Source organism: Rhamphochromis sp. 'chilingali' (genome assembly GCF_963969265.1).
Source record: "Rhamphochromis sp. 'chilingali' genome assembly, chromosome: 18".
Classification (NCBI taxonomy): domain Eukaryota; kingdom Metazoa; phylum Chordata; class Actinopteri; order Cichliformes; family Cichlidae; genus Rhamphochromis; species Rhamphochromis sp. 'chilingali'.
In genome coordinates this window covers 31,817,955-31,834,012 of record NC_137945.1, presented here as the reverse complement: position 1 = coordinate 31,834,012, position 16,058 = coordinate 31,817,955, and the positions used below count along the sequence as shown (strand labels likewise).

General features: G+C 42.0%; 1 protein-coding gene across 1 annotated transcript in view; it reads left to right on the top strand.

The window, feature by feature from the left end:
- Positions 1 to 16,058, top strand: part of LOC308385558 (uncharacterized protein) — a 96,201-nt gene that overhangs the window by 46,140 nt on the left and 34,003 nt on the right. The window lies entirely within an intron of this gene.

Genomic DNA, 16,058 nt, shown 5'->3' with positions numbered 1-16,058 from the left:
CCAGCATCTATGGATCTTGTGCTCAGAGCTTGTTCTTGTGCTGCCATGATTAGTGCCTCTGTGCTGTCTTTCAGTCCAGCTTTGTCCAGCCACTAGTAGGATTTCTGGATATCAGCCACCTCCTCTATCTGCCGGTGGTACATACCGTGCAGGGGCCTGTCCTTCCATGATGGTTCCTCCCCTTCCCCCACTTTCTTGGGTTTCTGCTGCCTGAGGTATTCACTGAGCACTCGGTCAGTTGGGGCCATCTTCATGATGTATTCTTGGATGTTCGTTGTCTCATCCTGGACTGTGGTGCTGACACTCACCAGTCCCCGCCCCCCCTCCTTCCGCTTAGCGTACAGCCTCAGGGTGCTGGACTTGGGGTGAAACCCTCCATGCATGGTAAGGAGCTTTCTTGTCTTGATGTCAGTGGCTTCTATCTCCTCCTTTGGCCAGCCTATTACCCCAGCAAGGTACCTGATCACGGGCAGGGCGTACGTGTTGATGGCCCGGATCTTGTTCTTACCGTTCAGCTGACTCCTCAGGACTTGCCTGACCCTCTGCAGGTACTTGGTGGTTGCAGCTTTTCTAGCGGCCTTTTCATGGTTTCCATTCGCCTGCGGGATCCCCAGGTACTTGTAACTGTCCTCTATGTCTGCAATGTTGCCTTCTGGTAGTTTGATCCCCTCCGTTCTCACTACCTTCCCTCTCTTTGTTACCATCCGACTACACTTCTCCAGCCCGAATGACATTCCGATGTCATTGCTGTATAGCCTGGTGGTGTGGATCAGTGAATCGATGTCTCGTTCACTCTTGGCATACTGCTTGATGTCATCCATGTACAGGAGGTGGCTGATATATATATATATATATATATATATATATATATATATATATATATATATATATATATATATATATATATATATACACGTATATATATATATATATATATATATATATATATATATATATATATATATATATAAATTTTTTTAATGCATTAAACATTTCGCGTTGATCTTAACAATTAACGCGATAATTTTGACAGCACTAGTATATATATATGTATATATATATATGTATATATATGTATATATGTATATATATATATATATATATATGTATATATGTATATATGTATATATATATATATGTATATATATATATATGTATATATATATGTATCTCTGGTGTACCTCCTCAAGCGGCTGGCCAAGGCTGTGAGTCTTTGCTTGGCAGTTTCGAACATCCAAGAATACATTGGGAAGATGGCCCCAACTGACCGAGTGCTCAGTGAATACCTCAGGCAGCAGAAACCCAAGAAAGAGGAGGGAGACGAGGAACCATCATGGAAGGACAGGCCCCTGCACGGTATGTACCACCGGCAGATAGAGGAGGTGGCTGATATCCAGAAATCCTACCAGTGGCTGGACAAAGCTGGACTGAAAGACAGCACAGAGGCACTAATCATGGCAGCACAAGAACAAGCTCTGAGCACAAGATCCATAGAGGCTGGGGTCTATCACACCAGGCAAGACCCCAGGTGCAGGCTGTGTAAAGATGCCCCAGAGACAATCCAGCACATAACAGCAGGGTGCAAGATGCTAGCAGGCAAGGCATACATGGAACGCCATAACCAAGTGGCCGGCATAGTGTACAGGAACATCTGTGCCGAGTATAACCTGGAAGTCCCGAGGTCAAAATGGAAGATGCCCCCAAGGGTGGTGGAGAATGACCGAGCTAAGATCCTGTGGGACTTCCAGATACAGACGGACAAAATGGTGGTGGTTAACCAACCGGACATAGTGGTGGTAGATAAACAGAAGAAGACGGCCGTAGTGATTGATGTAGCGGTTCCGAATGACAGCAATATCAGGAAGAAGGAACACGAGAAGCTGGAGAAATACCAAGGGCTCAGAGAAGAGCTCGAGAGGATGTGGAGGGTGAAGGTAACGGTGGTCCCCGTGGTAATCGGAGCACTAGGTGCGGTGACTCCCAAGCTAGGCGAGTGGCTCCAGCAGATCCCAGGAACAACATCGGAGATCTCTGTCCAGAAGAGCGCAGTCCTGGGAACAGCTAAGATACTGCGCAGGACCCTCAAGCTCCCAGGCCTCTGGTAGAGGACCCGAGCTTGAAGGATAAACCGCCCGCAGGGGCGTGCTGGGTGTTTTTTTTTTTGTATATATATATGTATGTATATATATATATATATATGTGTATATATGTGTATATGTATATATGTATATATGTATATGTGTATATGTATATATGTATATATGTATATATATATGTATATATATGTATGTATATATATATGTATGTATATATATATATGTATATATGTATACATGTATATGTATATATGTATATGTATATATATATATGTATATATATACACTCAACAAAAATATAAACGCAACACCATTGTTACTGCTCCCATTCCCCATGGGATGGACGTAGAGACCTAAAATTCAGTCCAGATACACAATATAACCATCCCTCCCAAACAGTGGTCACAAATCAGTCCAAATGTGTGGTAGTGGGCACATCTGCCATATTGAGATAATCCATCCCACCTCACAGGTGTGCCACATCAGGATGCTGATCTGACATCATGAGTAGTGCACAGGTGTACCTCAGACTGCCCACAACAAAAGGCCACCCTGGAATGTGCAGTTTTTTGCGCTATTGGGGGTCTGGGGACCCAGAACCGGTCAGTATCTGGTGTGACCACCATTTGCCTCATGCAGTACAACACATCGTCGCATGGAGTCTATCAGATTGTCAATTGTGGCCTGTGGAATGTTGGTCCACTCCACTTCAATGGCTGTGCGAGGTTGTTGGATATTCGTGGGAACTGGTACACGCTGTCGTATACGCCGGTCAAGCACATCCCGAACATGCTCAATGGGTGACATGTCCGGTGAGTGTGCTGGCCATGCAAGAACTGGGACATTCTCAGCTGCCATCTGCCCTGAACAATGTGAACCATGATTCATCCGTGAAGCGCACACCTCTCCAACGTGCCAGACGCCATCAAATGTGAGCATTTGCCCACACAAGTCTGTTACGGCGACGAGCTGGAGTCAGGTCAAGACCCCGATGAGGACGACGGGCATGCAGTTGAGCGTCCCTGAGACGGTTTCTGACAGTTTGTGCAGAAATTGTTTGGTTGTGCAAACCAATTGTTCCAGCAGCTGTCTGGGTGGCTGGTCTCAGACGATCTTGGAGGTGAACCTGCTGGATGTGGAGGTCCTGGGCTGGTGTGGTTACACGAGGTCTGCGGTTGTGAGGCCGGTTGGATGTGCTGCCATATTCTCTGAAACGCCTGTGGAGACGGCTTATGGTTGAGAAATGAACATTCAATGCACGGGCGACAGATCTGGTTGACATTCCTGCTGTCAGCATGCCAATTGCACGCTCCCTCATTGCTTGTGGCATCTGTGGCATTTTGCTGTGAGACAAAACTGCACATTCCAGGCTGGCCTTTTGTTGTGGGCAGTCTGAGGTACACCTGTGCACTACTCATGATGTCAGATCAGCATCCTGATGTGGCACACCTGTGAGGTGGGATGGATTATCTCAATATGGCAGATGTGCCCACTACCACACATTTGGACTGATTTGTGACCACTGTTTGGGAGGGATGGTTATATTGTGTATCTGGAATGAATTTTAGGTCTCTACGTCCATCCCATGGGGAATGGGAGCAGTAACAAAGGTGTTGCGTTTATATTTTTGTTGAGTGTATATACATGTGTATATATATATATACACATGTGTATATATATATATATATATATGTATATTATATACACGCACATATGTGTGTGTATATATAAGATATATCTACCTATATAAAAGAAAATAAGAAAAGTCCACCAGCCCCCTTTTTCATCTTTTGCTGGGATTTATCTTCAAGAGGCATCTGGTGAGTTAGAACAATATGTTTTATAAATATTACCAATGAGGCATGCAATTACTGGGAATTTGCAAAGAGCACGTTTGTGGTAGGAGTCAGCATGTTATTCCTGTACCTGAGCAGTGTGTATTTCCAACAAGGTATACTTTAATATTACAAATTATAAACCGTGTAGTTATTGTGTATTTTTGTATAATAGCTTTGGTATTAGTATTTATGTTCTGTCACAAAGTGTGGAATAAGAGCCATCGAAATATTAACCAGTAGGTCAGCCTTTGATTGGGCTCTATCATTGTACTCTATCATTGCTCTATATTGTACTTTTGCACACCTCTGTTGCTTGTGAAGCTCGCACACAAGAATTTCACACACATGTACTGTACCAGTGTACCTGCACATGTGATGTGACAATAAAAGTGATTTGATTTGATTTGATCAAAGTCTATGATAATGTAAAACCTAAGTCCACAGAGACTCATGTCTTCAGAGACAAGAGCACACAAGTGAAGGTTAACAATAAATGGTCAAACAAAGGAAATAAAAGAATTAATAAAGTGGACATACATGAAGAACAAGACACAGCTAAAAATAATGAAGAGGATGATACAAAGGAAGCAAAGTTAGACACAAGAAACAGGAGACAAATGGCTGCCAAAATAAAAGAAGAACGGCATGGTCATTTGAAACAGGGAGACACAGAGACAAGAATTTAAAAAAAAAGAATAACACTTAAAGACCACAGTGAGGGAAAAACACTATAATCACAACTACATTAACTTTGTAATTTACTCTATAAAGGGTCACTGCAAAATCTTCGATTGTGACACAGAAGATAAAAGTTAGTGGATAAACAACACACTTGAAAGCATTATCACTGTTGTCATTAGATTTGCAACCCAATATGTAACATGCCTAATGCAATAGATAGGATTTTCTCAAAAACATCACTGCCAGGACATGCACATCTTTAACATGCATATGGTGCAAACTCACCTTTTCAAAATATCCCTTGACATCAATAAATCATATAACAAATCTGCTGAGAGAAAGAAAAACAAATCCATGTGACTGTACGGGTCATTTGAATAGATACATCTGCCTAAAGCATGTGGAGTGAATGCTAACTATTGTGTGCCAATAGCTTAAAAGGTTTAAACAACCACCATCACTTTAGTTATTTGTTAGCAATCATCTCCTCTTAAAATCATGAGAGGGAAGAGTTGGTTTAATAGCTTAATCGATAGCTGACGCTTCTGGTAATAATATGCAATGTCACTGCTCAAAGAGCTTTAGGGCCAAGCTGGAGTAAAGACAGTGTGGTATAATAATTCAATTCAATTTTTTATTTATATAGCGCCAAATCACAACAAAAGTCGCCTCAAGGCGCTTCGTAGATACAGAGAAAAACCCAACAATCATATGACCCCCTATGAGCAAGCACTTTGGCGACAGTGGGAAGGAAAAACTCCCTTTTAACACGAAGAAACCTCCGGCAGAACCAGGCTCAGGGAGGGGCGGGGCCATCTGCTGCGACCAGTTGGGGTGAGAGAAGGAAGACAGGATAAAGACATGCTGTGGAAGAGAGACAGAGGTTAATAACAGATATGATTCAATGCAGAGAGGTCTGTTAATACATAGTGAGCGAGAAAGGTGACTGGAAAGGAAAAACTCAGTGCATCATGGGAATCCCCCGGCAGCCTACGTCTATTGCAGCATAACTAAGGGAGGATTCAGGGTCACCTGGTCCAGCCCTAACTATATGCTTTAGCAAAAAGGAAAGTTTTAAGCCTAATCTTGAAAGTAGAGATAGTGTCTGTCTCCTGAATCCAAACTGGAAGCTGGTTCCACAGAAGAGGGGCCTGAAAACTGAAGGCTCTCCCTCCCATTCTACTTTTAAATACTCTAGGAACAACAAGTAGGCCTGCAGAGCGAGAGCGAAGTGCTCTAATAGGGTGATATGGTACTACAAGGTCATTAAGATAAGATGGGGCCTGATTATTTAAGACCTTGTATGTGAGGAGCAGGATTTTGAATTCTGGATTTAACAGGAAGCCAATGAAGGGAAGCCAAAACAGGAGAAATATGCTCTCTCTTTCTAGTCCCTGTCAGGACTCTTGCTGCAGCATTTTGGATTAGCTGAAGGCTTTTCAGTGAGTTTTTTGGACATCCTGATAATAATGAATTACAGTCGTCCAGCCTGGAAGTAATAAATGCGTGAACTAGTTTTTCAGCGTCACTCTGAGACAGGATATTTCTAACTTTAGAGATGTTGCACAAATGGAAAAACAAAGTCTTACATATTTGTTTAATATGTGCGTTGAAGGACATATCCTGGTCAAAAATGACTCCAAGGTTCCTCACAGCATTACTGGAGGCCAAGGTAATGCCATCCAGAGTAAGAATCTGGTTAGATACCATATTTCTAGGCTTTTCAGGGCCGAGTACAATAACCTCAGTTTTATCTGAATTAAGAAGCAGAAAGTTAGCGGCCATCCAGGTCTTTATGTCTTTAAGACATTCCTGCAGTTTAACTCATTGGTGTAATAGCAAGAAAATGCTGCTGATCTTGACTTTGGTATACTTGCAGATGTGTGTGCCTCAAAGGCGTAGATTTGGTTTTGGCATTGGTGGGGACGGATGATTCAACCACCGAACCCTGCCCTGTTTTTTTTTCCCTTTTGTTTTTGCTTCTTAATAAAAAGAGGAGAAACATACTTGCTTACATATGCTATTCTACCTGCTTTTAAACCATTTAAAATTATAATTCATAATTTTATATGTGAATTATATAATGCTAAATTACTATTAAACAAATAACTGACTAAGTATTTTAGACTTTAGTTTACTTCAGCCATATTCCATATAAATCAGGTATCATACAAAAATAAAAATAGCTTCAAATACAGTCATGACAATACAAAAATAAGACTTTAAGGACTTAACAACATTACCTCAGTTATAGTACACCAAAATCTGTTATACGTTAGCACTAAGGGAACACTGAATGACCTGGTGGGTTTTGTCCATAAAACTACTCATCTAAGATTACCACAGAGTAAAAGATCTCTCAGCAAAATTATGCAAGATTTTAGGCACTATTGCCCCGATCAACTCAGTGAGCTGGGATTTTTTTTTATTTTAAACATGAACTACTGTTACAGCAACAGACATGGAGTACTGGTGTCCCACACAACAACTCAACATCCACTATGTGAAGGAGCCTGCTCCTCTTGCTAATCTATAGCACCAAATCATCAGTCAGTCACCTGTGACCTCGCCTCTTCACCTCTGTCTGAGCTACAACATGGCAGAGCTGCCTCTGTCACCTGATAAATAACAGTAATAATCAAAATTAGAAATGCTGCTCTGAGACTGAGAGAACTAATAGTGCTGCATGTTGTGCAGTTAGTTTCCAAAACACGTTATTCATGGTTGCATACAATTTTAGACTGATGTGGGCCAAAGCCTAGCATAGCCTGTAACGTTACAGTGGGGCAAAAAAGTATTTAGTCAGCCACCGATTGTGCAAGTTCCCCCACCTAAAATGATGACAGAGGTCAGTAATTTGCACCAGAGGTACACTTCAACTGTGAGACACAGAATGTGAAAAAAAAAATCCATGAATCCACATGGTAGGATTTGTAAAGAATTTATTCGTAAATCAGGGTGGAAAATAAGTATTTGGTCAATAACAAAAATACAACTCAATACTTTGTAACATAACCTTTGTTGGCAATAACAGAGGTCAAACGTTTACTATAGGTCTTTACCAGGTTTGCACACACAGTAACTGGTATTTTGGCCCATTCCTCCATGCAGATCTTCTCGAGAGCAGTGATGTTTTGGGGCTGTCGCCGAGCAACACGGACTTTCAACTCCCGCCACAGATTTTCTATGGGGTTGAGGTCTGGAGACTGGCTAGGCCACTCCAGGACTTTCAAATGCTTCTTACGGAGCCACTCCTTTGTTGCCCGGGCGGTGTGTTTTGGATCATTGTCATGTTGGAAGACCCAGCCTCGTTTCATCTTCAAAGTTCTCACTGATGGAAGGAGGTTTTGGCTCAAAATCTCACGATACATGGCCCCATTCATTCTGTCCTTAACACGGATCAGTCGTCCTGTCCCCTTGGCAGAAAAACAGCCCCATAGCATGATGTTTCCACCCCCATGCTTTACAGTAGGTATGGTGTTCTTGGGATGCAACTCAGTATTCTTCTTCCTCCAAACACGACGAGTTGAGTTTATACCAAAAAGTTCTACTTTGGTTTCATCTGACCACATGACATTCTCCCAATCCTCTGCTGTATCATCCATGTGCTCTCTGGCAAACTTCAGACGGGCCTGGACATGCACTGGCTTCAGCAGCGGAACACGTCTGGCACTGCGGGATTTGATTCCCTGCCGTTGTAGTGTGTTACTGATGGTGACCTTTGTTACTTTGGTCCCAGCTCTCTGCAGGTCATTCACCAGGTCCCCCCGTGTGGTTCTGGGATCTTTGCTCACCGTTCTCATGATCATTTTGACCCCACGGGATGAGATCTTGCGTGGAGCCCCAGATCGAGGGAGATTATCAGTGGTCTTGTATGTCTTCCATTTTCTGATGATTGCTCCCACAGTTGATTTTTTCACACCAAGCTGCTTGCCTATTGTAGATTCACTCTTCCCAGTCTGGTGCAGGTCTACAATACTTTTCCTGGTGTCCTTCGAAAGCTCTTTGGTCTTGGCCATGGCGGAGTTTGGAGTCTGACTGTTTGAGGCTGTGGACAGGTGTCTTTTATACAGATGATGAGTTCAAACAGGTGCCATTCATACAGGTAACGAGTGGGGGACAGAAAAGCTTCTTACAGAAGACGTTACAGGTCTGTGAGAGCCAGAGATTTTCCATGTTTGAGGTGACCAAATACTTATTTTCCACCCTGATTTACGAATAAATTCTTTACAAATCCTACCATGTGAATTCATGGATTTTTTTTTTCACATTCTGTCTCTCACAGTTGAAGTGTACCTCTGGTGCAAATTACTGACCTCTGTCATCATTTTAAGTGGGGGAACTTGCACAATCGGTGGCTGACTAAATACTTTTTTGCCCCACTGTATTATGACGGACACATTTTATGAGTTAACTTGACTTTAAGTGACTTACAGGTTTCTTTGAAAAATACTTTCTTTTATCCATGGTCTTCCTTTTTGCTGCCATCCTCCTCTCCTCCTTGCAGGTCCTCGCAGCGCAGGCTCGCCGCTACAAAAACTAAACAGAGCTCCCTGAAAGGCACAGCCAATCATATTGGCCATATTTGTCACATGAGGTAGGACTCCAGTAGAGAATGTAATTTAACTCTTTCTGCACTGCTAGGTGAATGAGATGTTGACAGATCATTTTTTTTCTTTCTATCGGGTTTGTTTTTCTTTACTCGTAGAGATCAAAAATTGGTGGGGACATGTCCCTTCCGTCCATGCCAAATCTACGCCCTTGTTGTACATGTGTACCATTGTGCACATTACTGATTGGGAATGCTCCTTTTCCCTAGTCATAAAATAAGCTATTTTTGTTTGTAAAACAGAAAGTTCCTGTGTTCACGGTGCTTATTCAAAAGCAAACAATAGTTTGTCTTGGTAGGTCCGTTGTGTTTCCGCTAACTACCATGAATAACATCACATCTGATCATGCACGGGTTATTTTATAACAATATGCACAAACCTTTTTCCTCATTACAGAAGCATGGTGAAAAACAAAGCCTTATGAAGCAATAGATCAGCAATCAGCAGTAAGACAGGTATTTTCCCTAACACTACTTATGCAGACCACAGAGCAGCACAGAGTTTCTTTAATCATGCCACCATGAAGGAAATATTTCAGAGTTCACTTCAGGATTGATTTTGGCATTCATCTGCCAGAACAGCAAAGACACTGAGTGTTCTCGCTGCTCCACCTTGATCTTCTGAATTAGTAATCAAACTTCAGCAGCTCTCACTGAATTTCATCCTTATTTGTAGAATTATGTAAGAGCCGATGATTCACTTAAAGCAGTCAGTTGGTCTTTCTGGCCATGATACATCATTAGATAACGTAAAAATACCTGCTGAATATTTCTGCTAACACCACACATACAAACACAGATTTTTTTTTTTTAAAAAGAAGCAATAAACAAAAAAGCTTAAAACGATCAGATTCCTGAACAGCTTCACCTCTTCATTCAAGCATTTTTTCTCTTCCCTTCCCCTTTGACTGGCACATGAAGGATACCTCCCCTCATTATAACAGTCCTCAATATTCTGTTTCAGGTAGAGAGCTCCATGGGACATGCTGAGGATCCTATACCATCCACAGTTGACATGATAGAAGAAATGCTTTGAAGTATACAAAGGAAGGTGTTTTCACAGCTCACATATAACAACTCAGTTATGCAAATAAGCAAACTACAACAGTGTTGCAAGTTGTTTCATCAACATCCCTTACACATCAAATGCACACAGTAATTTGCATGATGATAATATTAATAACATGGGTGAACACTACCTCAACATGAAATGTCCTTTCAAATACTTCTCATTCAGAGCCACGAGGAGCTACTTGCAACAGCTCAGCTTGAGGTTCTGCAACCGGTGATAGGACAGTGGCTACTTCTATCTCTTATATGCAGTCATCCAAGCATGCATGCCTATCCAAGACATTTCTGGTCTAGTCACTGACCTTTATAGAACGAAGTTCCTCCTAGTGCATGGAACAGATCTTAAGTACCGTATTTCCCGGACTACAAAGCGCACCCGATTATTAGCCGCACAAGCTAAAATCAGGGGAAAATCCTGTTTTGTACATACATTAGCAGCACCTGACTAAAAGCCGCAGGTGTTTCAATGTTGACTTATCATATGTAAGAGAATATGCACAAAGGGAATTGTCAGGAAAGAGATGGCTGTTTGGAGACACACCCCTTTTATTAATATTTTGAAAAACAAGTTATGGGTACATATTTGCATAACTTTTTAGGTATATGTACAAGTACCGGTAATTACAAGTACAAAACATGTACTGTGCTTCATAAATGAGTAACAAATGTAGTACATAACAGTAACCTGCAGCACACCAGAAAAATAGATTCGGCCTACCTTTTAGGCTCAGGTGCAGCGACACGGCTTTAACAAGAAGAAAAGTCAGTCATTCACCATCTTTCTCTTCTTCCTGCGCACTAAAACCACCAAAGTCCTCTCCTCCAGTGTCGGATACAAACAGGCTCAGGATGGCTTCGTCATCCACTCTCAGCTTCTCTCCTTCGTTGTCACTTTCAAAACCAAACAAATCCTCGTTGTCAGTGTCAGAGTCGAACACCCTCAGAAGGGCCGTGGCGGTGTCCTCCTCTCCATCATGCAGCAGTCCAGCCCTTCGAAATCCGTTGGTGATCGTGGATGTTTTCACACTTTTCCACGCTGTCAGAATCCACTGGTGGAGTTGGGCATACCTTGCTTTTCGCAAGTTTATCGCCGCTCATCATCCACGCCTCCCGCTGAACGCGTAGCGCTACTTTGAAGTTTGTTTTTCGCGCTACTTCGTACAGCACTACGTTGCCTGGCAGACGGACATGTGACCAACATACCACTCTTGAACCCCGATCCTTCCGCCAGGCAACGTAGTGCCGTACAACAGTGGAACAAACAAAACAAATCGTCTTACGATATCACGAGATCACAAAAATCATGGACAATCCATAGAAAAGCCGCACCTGACTAAAACCAGCAGGGTTCAAAGCTTGTGCAAAAAGTAGCGGCTTTTAGCCCGACAATTATGGTATATATCCTCTGTGCCAACTCTAAAAAGGATGCAACTGAGGACAATACTGGGTGAAAGACGGCAGTCAGCATTCAGTGTGACCTTCAGTGAAGCTTTAGCAGCTCATGAGAAAATCCAATAGAAAACTGCTGAATGTTCCTCAAATCATCTGCAACAATTGATTAAGTACTCCTGATTAGAATTAAATAAGCAATATTACTGTAAGTGTATTAATATTAATCTAAGTGTACCCAAAACTTGCAGTATCAACACATTACGTAATTTATATAATTTGAATGGAGCACATTCCCACAGTCATCCATCCGCTGATGTTTTTTTAAATTCCTCTTTCAACTCCTTGTCTCCAACCCCCACTTCCCTTGAGCTCATTGATTAGTATGATTAAGTCTCATCAGCCCAAATCAACAGCACCCCCCACCCCCAGCTCACCCGTACCCCACAAGCGGAAAGAAGCTCATCAGACATCACTAATCAAGTACAGCTTGATGCTAGATTTCAGCCAATCATGCGTAGCCTCTGGTGCTGTGAATAAATAAGGCTGATTTGATCAGTCTAAATTTTTAATCAGACGTGTGAAATGCTGCCGTTATTTCAAGTGTTGCGCTTCTCTTTGTTTTGCTGAGCTGAGGTCAAAAGGAGGTCAGGGTGACTTTGTCTGAGAGGAAAAAAAGAAATACAGTTTCTTAGGAGTGATGAAAAAGATTATTTGGTCTATTAATGTGAATGTGAATAGAAAATGTCATGTAATTCAGTGCAAGATTCACTGAGCTAGGTCACTCACAAAACCCTCACAAAAATATTAAACTAAACATGAAGCTAGCCATGTGTAGGAAGCTCCTTGTGCCCTTATTCACAAGAGCTCACCATAGCTTAATTATGTTGCTAGAACATAATTAAAAACATAGTGCTGCGCTCAGTGATAAAGAAAATACAAAAAGATAAATAAATACGATTTAAAAGATAAATGCAAAAGTCTTTAGCAGTCTTTAGAGTACAGTGACTGAATGTGAGTATGTGGGTCCATGAGTCTATGTGACTGTGTCTGCAGGGGAGCAGAGCCAAAGGGCAGGTGGGTGGAAAGCTTTCACAGCTCTTGGAAAAAAGCTGTCCCTCAGCCGGGTGGTGCTGTCTTTATGTGTCTATACTGTTTCCTAGATGGCAGCAGTATGAACAGTTTGTATCCCCGGTGACTGGGGGCAGCAAGACTGGCCTTCCTCTGCAGTCTGCCAGCGTAAACTGAATTGAGGTCTGTTAGCTGTTCCCCTACAATCTGCTGGGCAGTTTTCAGCACCCGGGCCAAGTCTTTTTTGTCCTGGACTGTGCCATACTGGAGTCTTCGTTTTCCTCACCAGAAAGGAGGTGTTCAGTGACTAAGTCAGATCTGAGGTGTTGTGGAGTCCCAGGAATGTGATGCTGGTCACACACTCCACCATCTCCCCTTGGACGAGGAGAGGTGGGTGCTTGCAAAGTCCTCCTGGGCCTTCTGTCATCTACAATGACCTCCTTGGTTTTGCTGGTGTTAAGCACCAAATTGTTCAATAAACACCACTTGGACAGATGCTGGTTCTCCTCTCTGTAGAGGGTCTCATCCAGGGGCGATTCTAGGATAAGAGCTTTGGGGATGCTGAGCACCCAGAGAGCTGCCCAGCCAGGCAAAATAAATCTCGATGAGACTTCTTCCCTGTCTCTGTCAGTCCCTGCATCCTTAAATGTCTCCAGTTGTCCCAAGTTGTCTATGACTGTCTCCTTGGTGCATTTAAACCCCCGTTCCTCCCTGCCCTCATCATCTGTTGTCTTTGTCTCCGTTATCAGTCATCAGAATTTTACCATCTCTGTGCAAGTCTGCAAATTTCTTTATTAAATCATAGTATTATCAAATCATAAGATTCTTAAATTCATCACGTCTCTCTGTGCCTGGGTCCAAAACATGACATCACTGTTTTGTACATTTTAACACAATTTAATCCCCAAATTTTGAAAAGTCTGTAACAAAACCATCAAATCTGATAAAGGTTATTTAAATGCTGCAAAAGAAGAATGGATTGGAATAAAAAAAAAAATACATATCCTAACCTTAATTACTGGGGGAGAATAATGAGTGATGCTCATAGTGAGTAAGAAGTAAACTGAGTGCATTTTTTGGACAGAGATTCACTTTTAATGTGTATGTATAATATAATGCAGATACATAAAAAATACTCCCAAAACAGAATAAATTATTACAAAATATTAATAAAAACTATAAAAATGGAGGCAACTTTGCCTGTGGTAGAATGTATACAATGTATGAAAAAATCTTTACTGCAGATACTAATTTTACTAATTTAATAATAATAATTTTGTGTTGTAAGATTTATGAGTTTCATGCTTTCATAGTGGTCCTTGGGAGAGCTTGACATTGTTATCAGGTGGTCCACACTGTAAAAAGTGTGAGAAACACTGAGAAGTGTCTGTGTGCTTTTGGAAAACATTTAAAGCTGCTGTACAGAATCTTTGAAACAAGCTTAAAACATTTTTAGAAACAGAGCATCTGCTTCTCTTTGCAGCTCCTCACTCCACCAGGGCTGTTTGGCTCTTTCTGATAGTGAGCAAATGTGATGTAGGTACTGCAGCAGTCATACAGACAACTGGACGGTCCAAAAGTTGGCCTACCTATTACCGGCTGAGGTTTTAGTAGAGTTGTGGCTGAACCACAGAAAAATATATCATGAATTTCAGTCTCCCCGATCAATGATAATGTTATGTTGGAATGTTGTTAAAGAGGGTCAAAATGTTTCAACCCAGTTTGTTTAGCAGATTCTGTACAGCAGCTTTAATATAGAGAGAACACAACTTCCAGATTGTGAGTAAAATCAGGTTTTTCCTCTTTGTCAGTTTAACAGTTTCTGTTTTGCCTGTCACTGTTCCCTGTCTGTTTTCTTACCTGGTTCTTCCTGACCTTGTCACGATCTGGTTATAGGGACTCAAACGCAGAGCGGTTAGATGTCTCCAAAATGCAGTTTATTTACAGTTCCAGTGCACAATATATATACAGTGAAGGGAATCCAAAACTCCAGGGAATCACAGGGTAGCTCTCTCACACTCGCTCACGTCTTCTTGCCCACACTCACACACGTTCACACGGCAGGGAGGTCGCAGGTCTGGGGGGGAAGGTCTGAAGCAGAAGAGAAGGGAAGTCACAAACTAATCACAAATCACGAAGCACAAGTCCACAGGAGCTGTGAGAACAATAAACTTCAGTAGTACAATCATCCAGCGACGAGAGGATCTGTGTTCCAGCCTCAAATAGTGCTCCCGGTGATGACAGGTGATTGTTGTCAGGTGTGTGGGCCAAGGGCGGGAGCCCACAGTGAGCTCCACCCAGGCAGAGAGGGAGAGAACCGAAACAGCAAATGTAGCCTTGTGGGGCCGGCCGGGCAGGCACGGAGACCATGACAGACCTTGTACTTTCTCCTCACGTTCTCCTCTTTCCTCTCTCCCTCTTTGGACTGACAATCATACACAAATAGATTGTATCCAATTAGATGAAAAATTACATTAATATAAAAAAATACTATTAAGATCACTAACAAAAAGTCCTCTCTCAGTCTACTTCCAACCAAAAGGCAAATAACCAAACCAGACGAACATCTAATAAAAGATATAAACATTGAAACACTGATCCAACATTATTCTTGATTGACGGATCATTTGATCTTACACTTTTACCTGAATGTGGCTCCTTTTTTTGAAAAAACTTCCTTATATCCATTATGAACCTGGCTGTCTCTCTGTACACAAAAACACACACACACAACAGGAATTATAAGGTTAATGGACATTCAGTCAGTTAGTATCCGTTTCAAACAGGACAGTGGTAACAACAGGCTATGGACAATTATAAGTTTTAGATTTTAAATAGGCTGTATACATTTCAATGGGTGCAACAGGACGGTCAAATGTCGCTGATTTTACTACAGAGCAGGACGGATTGTAGGGTAGCAAACATCGTCGGAAAACACGTTTTCAACACTGCAGGTTACCTGGTGTAATGTTTTTCAGCTAAAAAGAAACATGGTCTGACTCCTACCTAACTATAGAAAGAGTAACTGAAGGTTAAATGCAGCTAACATGTCCTGTTTCCAGCCAGGCACTTCCACCTCCGCTCTGCTGTGTCTCAGAGTAGGAGAGAGGCGAGCTGGAACAAACCATTTTGGGAGGGGGGGGGTATCTATACTTTTGCTGTAGAAATGTTACGTCTCAACCAAGTACTGTATGCTTTTTATATTTTTAGTAGTGTGTCACAAAAACAGCAAATATTGTCAAAAAATAAGAAATCTTTGGGGGTGCTTTGATTCATCTTGGGGGTGCTTCGGCTAAAATTGCC